Below are 5,949 nucleotides of genomic sequence, written 5' to 3' on the forward strand. Positions count from 1 at the left end.
AAAAATCTTTTGGCAAACCTAATATAGTTCCTTTCTAAAGAAATAAAATATTTGTTTATTTATTGCATTCTTCCTCCTACCAGATTAATATGAGGGGATGAAAATACTTGTTTTGTAGTCCAATCAGATTCAGTATTATGAATACCTAACTTTAGTGTAACCACTTATTAAAAAGGGTAACCAATGGATAAGATGAATGAAATTTCATTTTAAAATGTCTCAAAATAGAGGTCACATGATATTAATAATTTTCTATTTATTTTTAAAATTGTTTATAAAATATAAAAATAGTTCATATATATAGTTATATACATAATATTAATCATTTTGAATTTCTTCATTTATTTTTCACTTTATTAAAAAAATGTGCAAATGAAAGTCCCAAACAATAAAAAAAAAAAATTAGAGACAATTTTTTTCACAATATTTTTTTATAATATTTATTGTTAAATTGATCATTTTCACATAAATTCACAATTAATATTATAATGTAAATGATACAACATTTTTTAGAACTTTTTTTATCATAATTGCTATGTGACATGTTATATATGATTGAAATAACATCATTTTTAATGGTTCTACCATTGACATTACTTTTATTATGTACTAATTACACAAGATAATGTCAACAGTTTGACAATAGTTATACAAAAATTTGCTAAAAAAACTACAAAATTCACTACAGACAATGAATATGATGCTACATTTCAAAAACAGCTATATATATATATATATATATATCTAAAAACTAAAGATTAGCATTTATTATTGCTACTCTCCTATTGAGTCATATCAGCATAGCATTTTAGTCCACTTCAATCCATTCAAGTTAGTTCGGTCCAATTCAGTCTACTTTGGTCCATTTTGGTCTACTTCTGTCCAATTCGGTCTATTTAGGTCCATTTTCGTCTACTTCAGTCCAGTTTTGTCCACTTTAGTGTATTAGGTCTAATTCACTCCATTTCTATATGCTCTGGTCCACTTCTGTCCATTTTGGTCTAGTTTAGTCCAGTTAGGTCCATTCTACATACTTCAGTCCAATTCTCTCCATCTTAGTCTAGTTCGGTCCATTTAGTCTATTTCGGTCCATTAAATCCTCTTCAATCCATTTGGTCCACCTGAAAAACACTATTATGGACACCCATTTTCATACCCAATTTCACATGCTAAAGTGGTAAAAAAGTAGTATGCAAAAAACATTGACCACTTCAATATATTGTGAAATTGAGTACATATCTAGATTTATTGTTTGAAAAAAGATATTGGGCACAAAAAAGTGAACAGTTGTAATGGTGATAAATAATAATTGGTAAGTAATAAATGATGTAGATATTGGGATTGGGCAAAGATGAAAACTTGTCAACCCAGTGAAAAATGTTATGTATAATGTATACTATTATTCCATACTCTAGTAGCATTGCTTTCTCCTCTAATAACAACATATGGAGCTAGGAGCCCACAAGTTTGTGATACTCTGGTTCATAACTCTGGTTCATAATTCGCTTGTCACAGCATTGCTCTAATTCTCTCAAAGAGAAATGGCAGAGGAGAAGTAAATGTACAGCGGCGGAGGAGTAAGAGTAGTGGCAACTGTAGGAATTTTTTTTAGGGTGTTCACTAAGAAATTTAAATTATACAAAATCTAATGAAACAATATCTTGAATATTTGCTGCAATTGTGAGTCAAGTCACTAAGGAGAATAAAATTTTTGTGACTTCAAAGCCCAAAAAAATATAATTGTCATCGCCATTAAGGAGAACTAACAACCACAATATTTTTCTAGTATCATTTTTTAGGGAAAATTGAAATTGGAAATTATTTTTATTGAACAGGTTGAACGGACTACAAATTTGAATGTTTAGCGATTTTTAACTTTTTTGTTTTATAGTAGGCTTTTTGTTGAATAATTAAATCACTTATTGTTGTTTGGTATTATCTTATTTTTGTTTATTGTTATTTGGGCTAATATTTATTGTTGATATTAAAGTTTTTTTTTTAAATTTTATAAAAGGGATTAAAGATTATGTTTGGGGGCAGAATTAATTTTGGAGAAATGCTACATCCATAATATGTTTACAATAAATCTTATGCAAAAAGCTACTATTGGTAGGAAAAAAAATAATATCAATATTGAGCTCAAATTAGAATTAACTTACCACATTGAATTTGTTGTAAAATTATTGTGAAACTGTTGTGAATGTAGCATTATTCTTATTTTTGTTAAACCCTACTTTTTGTGATTCTCAAGTCAAGGTGGTCAACATTTTTATTAGGGTGGTCACAATAAGTTAGTTTAACATATAATTTGTTTTTTTTTTTTTTTTATTTATAAATGTATATATGCCATTTTTTGCAAGTCAGGGTGGTCCTATGACTACCCTGGCTTGCATGTAGAGCCGCCAGTGGATTGAATGACAACATCTGAAACATTTGAGAGTACATAAAGATAGCAGCAAGTAGACAATATAAGATGAGCATCATCTAAGATGGCTTGGACATTTGCAGTGAAGTTGATTGTCGGTGTACTTTCATTTACACTGGAAGGTGGTACAAGGAAAAATACAAGATTGACTCTAAAGGAAAATGGTCATATGATTTGACCTGAGTTATATTGGCTCCTGAATTCTCTGCACTTTTTAGAGATTTTCCATCACTTTGGACTGTTGCTAAACCAAGTTTGATAGTATATACTTTGTGTTCATCCCATATTATGCTGCAGTTTTTTTTTTTTTTTTTTTTTTTTTTCCTTCTTGAATATTATGCTGCGGTTGAATCAAGAATTTTGACTAATATGTTCCATAAATCTAGAGAGCATCGCCATGTACTTTTTTTTGGTACTTATTATTATTCTCTGTTTCTAATATATACGTTGTTTATGCACAGGCGCAACTTCAAGAGCAGGGAAAACTGTGATTGTCTGATTGTTGGAAATCTCAAAATGAATTTGAAATAGAGAAACTGCAAGAGGAGACATATCCATGTAAATATTATATATAGAGGACCTCTACGGTTATAGAACTGAGATATTGTCTATGTACATCTTCCAAATTTAGGCAGAAAAATAAAATTGCAATAATTCCTTCGGTGCCGGGAAGAAATATTACTCAACAGGAAGGAAAAAAAAAAAAAACTCCTCGGAAGAAATTTGAGAATTGGACTATGAGTCTATGATAATATGATACGAGGGTTCATTAACAAATTTTGCTTTAGAGAGAAGTCAAAAAACTCTCGCATATTTAAAAAGTTTGGAAATTCAAAATGATTGTTTGCCAAGGGTTTCTACATTTTTCCTATGGGATTAGGGAGTCCCATAATTTAATTAACATAACAAAAATAACAAGCATAGTCTATTTGAGGTGAAAAAAAAAAGTTTTGGAGAATTAAAACACAAAGAAATTGCTGAGAGAGAGAGAGGAGGGGATCAAGATTATCTTAATTATTATGCAAAGAAATACATGAACTACAATCATTACCAAACACTAAAAACTAAAAAGAAGGAAAAGGAAAGAACTTAGCCAAAGTTATTTTATTGAAGTAATCACCATCAGCCTGGTGATATACCATGGACAACAACAACTTGTCTCTAGCCATGGAGGCAAAAATCCTTGCGCACAAATACCATCCAATATAGTCTTAGAGGACGACCCACCATTCTCATCACATGGTCAATGAATGAAACATTGTACACCATCTTCTTTGTCTTTTGCTTTTGATCAACATGCAAGAAATTGGTTGCATATGTTGGGTTTATATAGGCTTCAGCCTTCAGCAAATTAAGGTGAGAGTATTTATGAGTCAAGCTTTCAAATATCACAATTCATATTATCACAACCAATATATAATGATATGTTTCCATACTAAGCAAACGTAGGGAGTACACAAGCTTTAGCATTCACGTTATCTAGATAGAATTCTAATATTATTAGTAGGGTATGAACATGATTTTTCACATTTTTGTATTAAATATTTTTTCATTAAATAGTAAATATAACAATTCTAAAAGTTATATTCTTAGTTTGTTTTTTTATCGTAGATTTTTGTTTTTTCCACAAATATGTCCAAATTCCTTTGTATTTATAGTTGTCATTGAATTTTCATGTTAAAAATCTTGCCATCCCTAGCAAACCCATTGAACAAGTAACAAAAAACATTTGATTTCATGCAAATAATAATAATACGAAACTACTAGAATTTAGGATAGAGATAATTATTATTAAAAATGTATATATGAGATAGAAATGCAAAGTTCTGTTGTAGGATATGCACCATCCGACCACCAAAAAAAGAGTTCTCTTTTTTATGACTACCACTAAAGAAAATTAATCACAAATTTGCCTAAATTCCACGAGAACTTGGGAAAGTCAAGGGACACAATAAAATTTCACAACATTTTCACAATATTTTCATTTTGAGTTATGGCAGTTTATGGTATAATTTATTTTATTTTTGACCAATAATTATTTAACATGTCACCTGTAGTAAAAATGATGTAAGCTTTTGTTGTGGCCATAAGCAAGTGAATTATAAATATTATTAAATTAATTCTTTGAACCATCAAATTCATTAAACATTAAGCATAATAATCTAATGACTTCATATAGTTTTCATAGAATTAAAGTACACTTTTAGCCTTTAAATTTTGGTTTGAGTTTATTTTTATTTTGCCTCTTTATGTTTCAAATTTTTTATTTTGACCAATTATCTTTGATTCCATTTCTTATTTACCTTTCGTTGTTCTTTTCTTTTTTTTTTTTTCTTAAGAATCTTTTGACATACCTAATACCTTTAGGCAAAAAATTAATAATACTCATCAAAAAAAAAAAAATAAGTAAAGAAAAAAAAAAACTTCTTTATTGAAATATAGTTTTCTACAAGGGGATGACAGTATTAACATAACAAGGGGATGTATTTTGGTTTGAGTTTATTTTTATTTTGCCTCTTTACGTTTCAAATTTTTTATTTTGACCAATTATCTTTGATTCCATTTCTTATTTACCTTTCATTGTTCTTTTTTTTTTCTTAAGAATCTTTTGACATTCCTAATACCTTTAGGCAAAAAATTAATAATACTCATCAAAAAAAAAAAAAAAAACTTCTGCATTGAAATATAGTTTTTTACAAGGGGATGACATTATTTAACATATATATATATATATTGTTAGGAACCTAGAGGTTCCTAATGGAGATGGATATGAATTGTAGGAGGATTGATATGAATTGTAGGGAAATTGACTTAATTCGAGGTAGTCACCCTCCATAGAAAAAGAGAGAGATTAAGAGAGAGAGAGATGTACTAATGCACTAAGAAATTGGTTTATTCTTCATTGATATCTTATATTATATTACAATCATGTATTTATAGGAGACTAGCTCTAATCTCATTGGCCCACATGATCTTATCCTATTGTAACTATTATTCCCTATGTGCATTAATAATTCCAACATGTGCTAAATGTGATTAACATTGATTCTATTATTCCCCATGTGAATTAATAATTTCAACATGTGCTAAATGTGATTAACATGCTTGGAATTGTAACTAACTAACTAACTAACTAACTAACTAACTAAATCTCATTACAACAATTATTATCCCTATGCTTATAGCATTCCTAACATTTCCCTCCCCTTGAAAACACCTTGCCCACAAGGTGTTGTTATAAAATGACACATTCATTAGGGGAAACCAGCCACTAACCCAATACGCCAAAGCATCTGGACCATTGATTACACGAATAGCTCCAAAACAATTAATCACAACACATGACATAGGAGCATAAGGCAAAACAGTTGTATTGAACTTAACCTTCAGCAATATAGAACTCAATTTCTTATAAAAATTGTGATCATCTCGGCTATGGAATCCATCATTTATCCCACAACTACCACCAAGAAAAAGAGCATCTAATTCCTTAGCTTTGTTACAGCCACTAATGAGCAAGATGT

This window comes from Castanea sativa, chromosome 11 (genome assembly GCF_040712315.1).
Source record: "Castanea sativa cultivar Marrone di Chiusa Pesio chromosome 11, ASM4071231v1".
Classification (NCBI taxonomy): domain Eukaryota; kingdom Viridiplantae; phylum Streptophyta; class Magnoliopsida; order Fagales; family Fagaceae; genus Castanea; species Castanea sativa.